Raw genomic sequence first — 11,628 nt, forward strand, 5'->3', positions numbered from 1 at the left:
AGAAGGCAATGGGACCGGATGAAGTCTCAGGCAGAATACTGAAAGAATGTAGGGAAGAACTAGCAAGTCCTATATACAACATCATAAAATGCTCAATAGAAAATGGAACAGTACCAGTAGAATGGAAAAGAGCTGAGGTGGTTCCCATATATAAGAGCGGAAGGAAGGAAGAACCTTTAAATTACAGACCGGTATCACTAACTAGTGTAATATGCAAGATGTGTGAAAGAATAATAAAGAAACAATGGATTGAGTTCCTTGAAGACAACAAATTAATATCAAATAGCCAATTTGGTTTTAAAAAAGGACGGTCTTGTGTAACTAATTTATTGAGTTTTTATTCTAGAATAGTTGATAGAGTACAAGAGAGGGATGGGTTGACTGCATTTATTTGGATTTAAAAAAGGCATTTGACAAAGTGCCACATGCAAGATTACTGTGGAAGTTAGAGGAGAAGGGTGGCTTAAAAGGAAGCACATTGAGATGGATAGAAAATTATTTGAGGGGGAGAGAAATAAGGACGGTAGTTAAAGATATGAAGTCAAAGTGGAGAGCAGTAGAAAGCGGAGTGTCACAAGGGTCAGTATTGGCACCAATACTTTTCCTCATTTATATTAACGACATGCCAGAAGGAGTGAACAGCTACATAAATTTGTTTGCGGACGATACGAAACTGTGCAGAGTTATAAAGCAAAAGGAGGATTGTGAAGTGCAAGAAGACCTAAATAAGATCTGGGAATGGAGTAAGAAGTGGGAAATGGAATTCAATGTGAACAAAAGCCATGTCATGGAAATGGGAAAGAGTGAAAGACGACCTGTGGGAATCTATAAGATGGGAGATGGAGTAGAACTGGAGAAAGTCAAAATGGAAAAGGACTTAGGAGTGACGATGGAAGAAAACAATCAACCAGTAAGCCATATTGATAGAGTTTTTAGAGAAACATATAATTTGCTAAGGAATATTGGAGTAGCATTTTACTACATGGACAAAGAAATGATGAAGAAATTGATAAGTACTATAATAAGACCCAGATTGGAATATGCAGGAGTAGTGTGGACCTCTCACAAAAAGAAACACATAAGGAAATTGGAGAGACTACAAAGAATAGTTACAAGAATGGTTCCAGAATTTGAAGGGATGACATATGAGGAGAGACTAAAGGCTATGGATCTACCAACCCTGGAACAAAGAAGGGAGAGAGGAGACCTGATACAAGTTTATAAATTGATCAACAGAATGGACCAAGTGGACAATGAGAAACTGATCCTGAGAGAAGAATATGACATCAGAAGCACAAGATCGCATAGTAAAAAGCTGAGAAAAGGAAGATGTCTGAGAGATATTAAAAAATATAGTTTCCCGCAGAGATGTATTGAGACATGGAACAGTTTAGTTGAAGAAGTAGTGTCTGCAACGAGTGTCCACACTTTTAAACTAAGATTGGATAAGTGCAGATATGGAGACGGGGCCACACGAGCATAAAGGCCAGGCCCTGTAAAACTACAACTAGGTAAATACAACTAGGCAAAAATACACACACACACACACACACACACACACACACACAGTCAAGCCTTGGCTATCGCGACTTCAGCTATCGTGTTTTATTGCTATCACGCACCCATGAAAAGCACTGGCACTGTTCCATTTTCTATTGAGCATTTTATGATGATGTATATAGGACTTGCTAGTTCTTCCCTACATTCTTTCAGTATTCTGCCTGAGACTTCATGGATTGCCTTCTCTTCATCCAGTTCCTTCATTAACTCTTTCATTTCAAGCTTGGACTTTAATCTCTTTCATATAGATTGTCTCTCCATTATGTGGCCTCTCAAATTTGGATTTAGTAAAGACCTCCTGGAAATTTAATAGTTCTGATACTTTTGGGTCTTCCACCATCCCGTTCTCTCCTTTGAACCTTTCTATTGTTTCTTTTGCCTAATTTTTCCATTTATGAATCTATAGAACAATTTTAGTTGACATTTTTCGACAATGTCTTTTTCAAGTTCTTTCCTCTTCTTTCCTCACCTTAACATATTCAGCTGCTTTGAAGGCTGGATTCCTATTTCTCCTCCACCTTTTCCATGATCCTCTACCTTGGACACCTTGCATTAAACCAATCTTTCTTTCCTTCTTCTCTAGGTCTATATTATGGGGCATATTCCCTGACTCCTGTTTTATATATTTCCAAAAATAAGTTATATTTGTCTTGCATTGTCTCTGAGATCCTCCTAGTCTATGTTTTAAAATAGTTCTTGAGATTCTCAATGTCAGCCTTTCTGCAATTTAATCGGTCTCCTTTGTATGAATCGTCTCTATCTTCCTTTCTCTTATCTATATCTATTTCTAATATTGCATGGTCACTCTTTAGTGGGACTTATATCTTATATCATCATTCATTTGTATACCCCTTGTAAAAACTAGGTCCAATCTCGCCGGCTCATCGTTTCCTCTGAATCTTGTGCATTCCTTTACTCTCTGGTCCATCATATTGTCTATCATTAGGTTCAAGAATCTTTCTAGGCTTCTTCCCCATACCACTTTCATAATTTTCCCAGTCCACTTCTTTACAGTTGAAATCTCCTACTAATATCACTTTTCTCCTTTCTTTAAGATTCTCATTAGACTCCTTATTGTGTCATCTATCATGTCTTTATATTCTTGATTGGTCCATGAATTTGTTTTTGGTGGCACATATGTTACAATGATTGTTATCTCTTTTTTATTAATATGCATCTTAATATACAATACTTCTGCTTTTCCTTCCCCACATTCCATTTCATTTATCACTATCTCTTTCCTTAACATAATCATGACTTCTCCTCCTCCTTTACCCACTCTGTCTCTTCTCCATACATTATACCTATTGTCCAAGTCTATTTTGATTGCCTTATTTAGTTTTGTTTCAGCCAGGCATACAATATCTGGATTTTCTTTCCTTATGTAATCTCTTAATTCTAGTTTACTTGATAAAACCCCATCTATGTTCGTATACATCATTTTTAGTCTTTTGCCTTTATCATTTTTAGTTAAACTTGTTCCACTTTTTCTCTTCCTTCTGATATACCATTTCCTTATCCTGTCTCCTAGAATTCTGCAAAAAAATGCCTTCTTCTCCTCTTCTGTCCTTTCATTATTCTTTTCCCTTACTGCTGCTGCCAGTTCATTGTATCTCTTCCTTTCTTCCTCATTTCTATTTTTCTTTATATAGATATCCTTGCAGCCTTCTGTTTCTCTGAGTTTAGTTGTTCTATATAATATTTCTTCTGTTGCTGCTTGTGATTTTAGTAGTATTTTGATTGATCTTGTTTTTCCTTCTTGATATGGTCCCATTCTGTTTATTTCTTCTACTTCCTCTTGCAAGTTTTGCCTATCTTCGTCGTTTAGATTCTTCAGTAGGTCTTTGACTGATTTTAATTCTTCTTTTTCCTTTTTTGGTCTATATTTTATATTTTTTCTTTTATTCCAAATACGACTAGTCTACACTCTTCTTTTTTTCTGCAATTTCTCTAACTAAATTTTCTTTTGTCTTGAGGACTCCTATCATTTTGCTTGTCACATTTTCTTCTTTTTCTTTAAGTTGTTCTTCAATCACCTCCTGAAAATCAGCCTATCTTTCTTATCTTGGACTCTCCATGCTTGTACTTCTTTTTTAATCATGTTCTGTACTCTTTCCTCTTCCTTGTTTACAACTTGATGACACAGTGGGTGAGATCACCAACAAGGTGCAGGGGACAAGATGTTGCAGCAAGGTTGGATTTGGTATTTACCAGGGAATCTCTAAAAGAGGAAATCAAACATTGAAAGTCCCTTGGGGAAAAGCGATCATGATGTCCTAAGCTTTGAGCTGGATACGGAATTAAGCACGAACAAGATTGTGGAACACAGGGAGGAAAAATTAAATTATAACTATATAAGGGAGTTCTTTAATGAAATTGACTGGAAAGGGATATGCAATTAAAATACGATAAATTTATGGATTTGTATAACTCTGCTGTGAAAAAGTTTGTGCCATATCACAGAAAGAGGACTTTAAATAATAAACAGTGGTTTAATAGAAATTGTGGAGAAGCAAAAAAGAACAAAGAAAAGGCATGGAAGAAACTTACGAAAAACAGTGATGTATTATCAAGGGAAGTCTACAAAACAACACGAAATAGATATGTTGAAGTAAGGAGAACAGCACAGAAGGAATATGAACAGAGGGTGATGGTAAACTGTGATAGTGACCCAAAAATGTTTTACAAATTCATAAATGGAAAACTAAATAAAAGGGAGGCAATATAAAAGGTAAAAAACGGGGAAGAAGTATATGAAGATGCTGGAGATATAGCTGAAATTTTGAACGACAACTTTTGCAAAGTGTTTACAAAAGAGGAGCATTTTATGGGAGGAAGGCCTACGGAAATAAAGCAAATGCAGGACATCATAGTTACTAAGGAAGATATAAGGAAAATTATAAGCAATTTGGATATTAATAAATCAATGGGGCCTGATGGTATATCTGGGAGGTTGCTAAATGAATGTAAGGATCAATTGTTGAACCCCGTATTTGATATTGTGGAAACCTCCATACGGACAGGATTAGTCCCGAAAGAGCGGAAAAGAGCTGACATTGTGCCTATATATAAGAATGGTAGTAGAATGGAACTGCTAAATTATAGACCAGTATCGTTGACTAGTATATTGTGCAAGGTATGTGAAGAAGTAATTAAAGCTAAGTGGAGTGAGTATCTAGAAAGTGAAAACATTCTGAGTGAAAGGCAGTTTGGTTTCAAAAAAGGAAGATCGTGTGTATCCATTCTATTATGTTTTTATTCAAGAGTGACTGACATACTACAACATAGAGAGGGATGGGTGGATGCTATCTACCTGGACTTGAGAAAGGCCTTTGATAAAGTACCACACAATAGACTGATGTGGAAACTAAAGATGACTGGAGGAGTAAATGATAAACTAGCAAAATGGATGGAAAATCACTTAATGGGAAGAGAAATGAGAACTGTGGTGAGAGGAAGGAAGTCCGAGTGGAAGAAGGTAACCAGTGGAGTTCCACAAGGGTCAGTGCTGGGTCCCATCATGTTTTTGATTTATGTTAATGATATGCCAGTAGGAATTGACAGTTATATGAACATGTTCGCGGACGATACTAAAATTATGAGGAGAGTAAAGAATGTGGAAGATTGTAACAAGTTACAGGAAGATCTTGATAAAATATATGAGTGGAGTAAGGAGTGGCAGATGGAATTTAATATAGACAAGACCCATGTTATGAAAATGGGAAGAAGTAGATACAGACCAAACAGGGATTACAGGCTGGGTGATGAGAAAATTAAAGAGACCAATGAGGAGAAAGACTTAGGAGTAACCGTGCAAAACACCTTGTCACCAGATATAAGGAAAATTATAAGCAATTAACAAGATTTTTTGGAAAACATACAACATGCTTCAAAATATTGGCCTTGCATTCCACTACCTAGATGAAGGAATGATGAAGAAGATATTATGTACCTTAATAAGACCCCAGTTAGAATATGCAGCATGTGTCTGGTCACCGCATATAAAGAAAAATGTGAAGAAGGTGGAAAGGGTACAGAGGCTGGCAACAAGGATGGTACCAGGACTCAGGGAGTTAGACTATGAGGAAAGACTGAGGAAGCTGGGGTTGACCACATTAGAAGAGAAAAGAACAAGAGGAGACATGATAACTTTGTATAAATTGGTGAACAAGATTGACATACTGGATAGAGAGTTGATAAAGGTGACCACAAGTAATCATCTCCGAGGACATGGAAAAAAGCTAATAAAGGACATCTGTCTAAATGACGTGAGAAAATACAGTTTCCCGCATTGTAGCATTGATAAGTGGAATAAACTGAGCAGTGATGTCGTTGACGCGGTGTGTGTCAACCAGATGAAAGAGAGATATGACAAGGAATGGACAAGGAGACAGGACACAGAGATTAGCTCGGGCCCTGTAATACACAAATAGGTAAATACACACACATGATCATGATGTCCTAAGCTTTGAGCTGGATACAGAATTAAGCACGAATAAGATTGTGGAACGCAGGGAGGAAAAATTAAATTATACTAGGGCAAATTATAACCATATAAGGGAGTTCTTTAATGAAATTGACTGGTCCGTGGTATACCAGGAAAGGGATATGCAATTGAATTACGATAAATTTATGGATTTGTATAACTCTGCTGTGAAAAATTTTGTGCCATAGTCACAGAAAGAGGGCTTTAAATAATAAAAAGTGGTTTAATAGAAATTGTGAAGAAGCAAAAAAAGAACAAAGAAAAGGCATGGAAGAAACTTAAGAAAAACAGTGATGTATTATCAAGAGAAGTCTACAAAATAGCAAGGAATAGATATGTTGAAGTAAGGAGAACAGCACAGAAGGAATATGAACAGAGGGTGGTGGAAAACTGTGATAGTGACTCAAAAATGTTTTACAAATTCATAAATGGAAAATTAAATAAAAGGGAGGCAATAGAAAAGGTAAAAAATGGGGAAGAAGTATATGAAGATGCTGGAGATATAGCTGAAATTTTGAACGACAACTTTTGCAAAGTGTTTACAAAAGAGGAGCATTTTATGGGAGGAAGGCCTACGGAAATAAAGCAAATGCAGGACATCATGGTTACTAAGGAAGATATAAGGAAAATTATAAGCAATTTGGATATTAATAAATCAATGGGGCCTGATGGCATATCTGGGAGGTTGCTAAATGAATGTAAGGATCAATTGTTGAACCCCGTATTTGATATTGTCGAAACCTCCATATGGACAGGATTAGTCCCGAAAGAGTGGAAAAGAGCTGACATTGTGCCTATATATAAGAATGGTAGTAGAATGGAACTGCTAAATTATAGACCAGTATCGTTGACTAGTATATTGTGCAAGGTATGTGAAGAAGTAATTAAAGCTAAGTGGAGTGAGTATCTAGAAAGTGAAAACATTTTGAGTGAAAGGCAGTTTGGTTTCAGAAAAGGAAGATCGTGTGTATCCAATCTATTATGTTTTTATTCAAGAGTGACTGACATACTACAACATAGAGAGGGATCGGTGGATGCTATCTACCTGGACTTGGGAAAGGCCTTTGATAAAGTACCACACAATAGACTGATGTGGAAACTATAGATGATTGGAGGAGTAAATGATAAACTAGCAAAATGGATGGAAAATTACTTAATAGGAAGAGAAATGAGAACAGTGGTGAGAGGAAGGAAGTCCGAGTGGAAGAAGGTAACCAGTGGAGTTCCACAAGGGTCAGTGCTGGGTCCCATCATGTTTTTGATTTATGTTTATGATATACCAGTAGGAATTGACAGTTATATGAACATGTTTGCGGACGATACTAAAATTATGAGGAGAGTAAAGAATGTGGAAGATTGTAACAAGTTACAGGAAGATCTTGATAAAATATATGAGTGGAGAAAGGAGTGGCAGATGGAATTTAATATAGACAAGACCCATGTTATGAAAATGGGAAGAAGTAGTAGATACTGACCAAACAGGGATTACAGGCTGGGTGATGAGAAAATTAAAGAGACCAATGAGGAGAAAGACTTAGGAGTAACCGTGCAAAACACCTTGTCACCAGAGAAACACATTAAGGTGGAAATTCGTTAATTTGGTCAAAAAAATTGAAAAATTGGAAACTTGGTACTTGGGTTCGTCTCTGGAGAGGGAAGCCATGGCCGAAGTTGCCAGGCACATAACGCACTGCTTACCTGGTAATGGCGGGTTTAAGGGGCCGGCCCTTTCAATACCCAAGCGTGCATACGCCCCTTTTTCTTCTAGTCTTTGTTTTGCTTGTATTTGTTATTTTTTTTGAGCTGTTTTATTTATTTTTGCGTGATGTACGATAGTTTAGTATCAGGCAGTGAGGGTGAGGAAGACGCTACTCCTCAGTACCAATCGACAGCCTTAGGAAGTGCGTGCGTGCAGCCTACCTGTTGATTGTATTTTACACGTGTTGGGTTCCCAAATTGTGACAATGACGTGTAAGGCCATGATGTAACATGGCATGAAACTATCTAAACAGCCACTACCAGCCTCCAAGCAGTTGTCAAGGGATTATGTAAGTACATATCTGAGTTTGGTACATATTGGAGTGAGTTTTTTTTTTTTTATACCATGTGGGCTTTTCATGGGAATTTATGGGCTAAAGGGGATACTTTTTAGGGTACCTCCTATCTTAAAGCCCACCTGCTAGGAAACCGTTGCCCCAAGTGAGGAAGCGAGTTATGTGGGGGTTTTGAAGATGTTCACAGAAAAATGCGTTTTTCTCGACTTTCAGTTTTTCAGCATATACTGTTGAATAACTTTTCAGTAATTGGTCAATTTCAAAAATCTTTGCAGCAAAATGATCAACAACCTCATCTTAACAAATGCCAGCATGATAATGCATGAACTCACTCAAATAAATTTACAACAGGCTTATAAACTCAAATTTTTGATGAAAAAAAAAGGTAACAATTTGGCGTGTAATGAAATTGTTATAACATAGGTTATGTGTATGCCGATGCTAACATTTATTTGTTGTTATGTATATTATATGTGGTTAAGAGGAAATTGCCACACTTTTATTAGTTTTGATTTTATAATGGTATTTTGAATTATTTTCTTATCGCCGAAAAAATATTTATTGCAAAAAAACTACGCCACATTTGTATACCAAATTAACACTGAAGACGTACACCATAAACGTACACCTTGTGTATAAATATTATTGAATTCGGTGAAAAAATAGCAATGGGAGAGCCAAAAAACCGATATTGATATCGAGTCATCGAATTACCACCTTAACAAGATTTTTTTGAAAACATACAACATGCTTCAAAATATTGGCCTTGCATTCCACTATCTAGATGAAGGAATGATGAAGAAGATATTATGTACCTTAATAAGACCCCAGCTAGAATATGCAGCATGTGTCTGGTCACCGCATATGAAGAAAAATGTGAAGAAGGTGGAAAGGGTACAGAGGCTGGCAACAAGGATGGTACCAGGACTCAGGGAGTTAGACTATGAGGAAAGACTGAGGAAGCTGGGGCTGACCACATTAGAAGAGAGAAGAACAAGAGAAGACATGATAACTCTGTATAAGTTGGTGAACAAGATTGACATACTGGATGGAGAGTTGATAAAGGTGACCACAAGTAATCATCTCCGAGGACATGGAAAAAAGCTAATAAAGGACATCTGTCTAAATGACGTGAGAAAATACAGTGTCGCGCATCGTAGCATTGATAAGTGGAATAAACTGAGCAGTGATGTCGTTGACGCGGTGTGTGTCAATCAGATGAAAGAGAGATATGACAGGAATGGACAAGGAGACAGGACACAAAGAGCTTAGCTCGGGCCCTGTAATACACAAATAGGTAAATACACACACACACACACACACAGCTCAATCAAACATACCCAATACGTACAAAACATCTGTACAGAGGATTCATGACACACACACACACACACACACACACACAGATAAATTCTGTCACAGTCACCTGTTTTTCATAGAAAATATAGCAGTTCCACTGCTCCACATACCTTTTTCGCCGAGAAACCGCCCATTTTAGCGCTATGCCTGGTAGCGCGGCGCTCATTGGTGCCGCCAGCACACTGCGTGGACAACCAGTCAGTTATTTCTTGGCGCGCAGAGTAAGTAGACCTGCGTTTCCGCCGCTGCTTCCTTTCTTCCTCGCCTTTTTTTCGCCTTCTTTTCTCCTCCTGTTTCTATGGAGGAAGATTCTAGTGATGTTCCTGTGTGTCCGGGGCTGTCTGTTCCCGTCCTGGAGGGTGTTTTGGCCAGCCATATGGACGCCCCTGCCGGTCCTTCTGCAGTGTTTACGTCTCCTTCGCCACAAGCCACGAGGCGGATTTGCTCTAGGCCTGACTGTACCAGGGTCTTGGGTAGTGTCCTCCACGATCCTCGTTCGGTCTGTATCAAGTGCAGGGAGTTCTGCAGCCTAGGTAAGAGGTGTGATGAGTGTTCTGGCCGGAGCAAGGATAAGATTCTTACCGCCTACAAGTATCAATGCGGGTTGAGGCACAAGCGGGAGGCTAAAGCTAATTTAAAGGGTAATAAATCTAAGGGCTCTCTTACCCGGTCTGGTATCAGCAGTGACACGAGCCATATGTCTGGGGATTCTAGCTCTCAGGTCTCCTCTGCTGTTTCTGTTGGAGGTGTTGCCCTTCAGGCAGGCAGTGTAATTTCTCAGGTTGAGCTCACTGCTGATGATTCAGCTTCTCAGCAGGGGTCTAAGCCTCCAGGCTCTATAGATCTTTCCCTGTTTTTGGAATCCTGGCAGGAGCAACTCCTTGCTTCTGTTGACAGCCTGGTGTCTTCACGGTTGGGAGAGTTACATAACACTGTGTCTTCCCTGGCTACTGACCCACCTCTTTCAGCTCTCCCCTCGTCCTCGGACAGAGACCTGATGAAGTTCAGTGTCCTGGCCCCCCAGAGTCCTGACGCAAAAAGGTGTGTGCAGTCACATCAAGTCAGGGGGCCAAGGGTCTTGGGGCTTGAGGTGGCTTCCAAGTGTTCTCATCCTCCTGAGGATGACGCTAGAAGGATGAAGAAGTCCCGTCCCACCTCAGTGGTGACCGGTGCCCTGGCTCTTCCCAGGCCCGGTCGGTGGGGGGGAACAGGGAGAGGGTGGACCAGTGCACTGCTCCTGGCCCCTCCCCCAAGGCCCAGGGTGAGGGCCCAGGCAAGGGTGATGCTCTGCCCCTTTGCCTACCAGGTGGCTTGCCCACGCCCTTTCCATGGGCTGCCACCTATGTTCTTTCGGCCGCTAGGGGCTCAGAGTCAGCCGACCCCCCTACATCCTACCAAACCCACTGTCTTATGCCAGAGAGACGCCAGGACCTCCCCTCCCCTCGAAGTGTGCGCTTCCCCTCTGAGGCTGGCGTCTCCGCTCCTGGAGTGACCTTCTCCTCATGGATAGCACTGATAGACAGGTACTCCAGGGCAGCACGCTGGAGGACTCACTCGGTCTTTGCCGACCATTATCTCCGCGATATACAAGATAAAACAAGAATAATATATACATATATGGTTTATTCGACAAAGTCTGAAAAATGTCTAAGAATATCCAGTGATTTCGAGGATCCATACTCTTCTATTTCATTATGGTGTTGCTCAGGTTATTTTATCTGTCTGAACAAAATGTGGATGATTTTCATTTTCCGACTGAACTACAAATCCTTGTGAAGCTGGTGTTACAATAGATTCTTGGTTTGACTGATTTCCTGTTTCAGCAAATATTGATGGCGATGTCGAGATTGATCTTGATGCTCCATGGTCATAGTCATAATAAGGGGTAGAGGAGTCACTGTAGAAAGAGTGGAGGGGAGTAAAGGCACAAGAATCAGAGGCAATGGGGTTATGATGGGATGAAGAGGCACTGGTATGAAAAGGGTGCGGTGCAGGTAAACCAAATAGATGAGAGCGATCACCACTGTCGTATTTCCCCATAGCTGCTTCGAATAAGATGTTGTTAATTAAGTGTTTTACAACTGCATGGGCTTTTGGATCAAGCTTCCGAATTTCACATGCAACATGTTCACCATAAATGGAACAGTCATCCCTTTTCACACTATCTTT

At 39.6% G+C, this 11,628-nt stretch overlaps 1 protein-coding gene across 6 annotated transcripts in view; it reads left to right on the forward strand.

The window, feature by feature from the left end:
- The window catches only part of LOC123500151 (N-acetylglucosamine-6-sulfatase-like), a 298,128-nt gene that overhangs the window by 16,111 nt on the left and 270,389 nt on the right, over positions 1-11,628 (forward strand). The gene's annotated exons all lie outside the window — the stretch shown is intronic.

This window comes from Portunus trituberculatus, chromosome 50 (assembly GCF_017591435.1).
Source record: "Portunus trituberculatus isolate SZX2019 chromosome 50, ASM1759143v1, whole genome shotgun sequence".
Classification (NCBI taxonomy): domain Eukaryota; kingdom Metazoa; phylum Arthropoda; class Malacostraca; order Decapoda; family Portunidae; genus Portunus; species Portunus trituberculatus.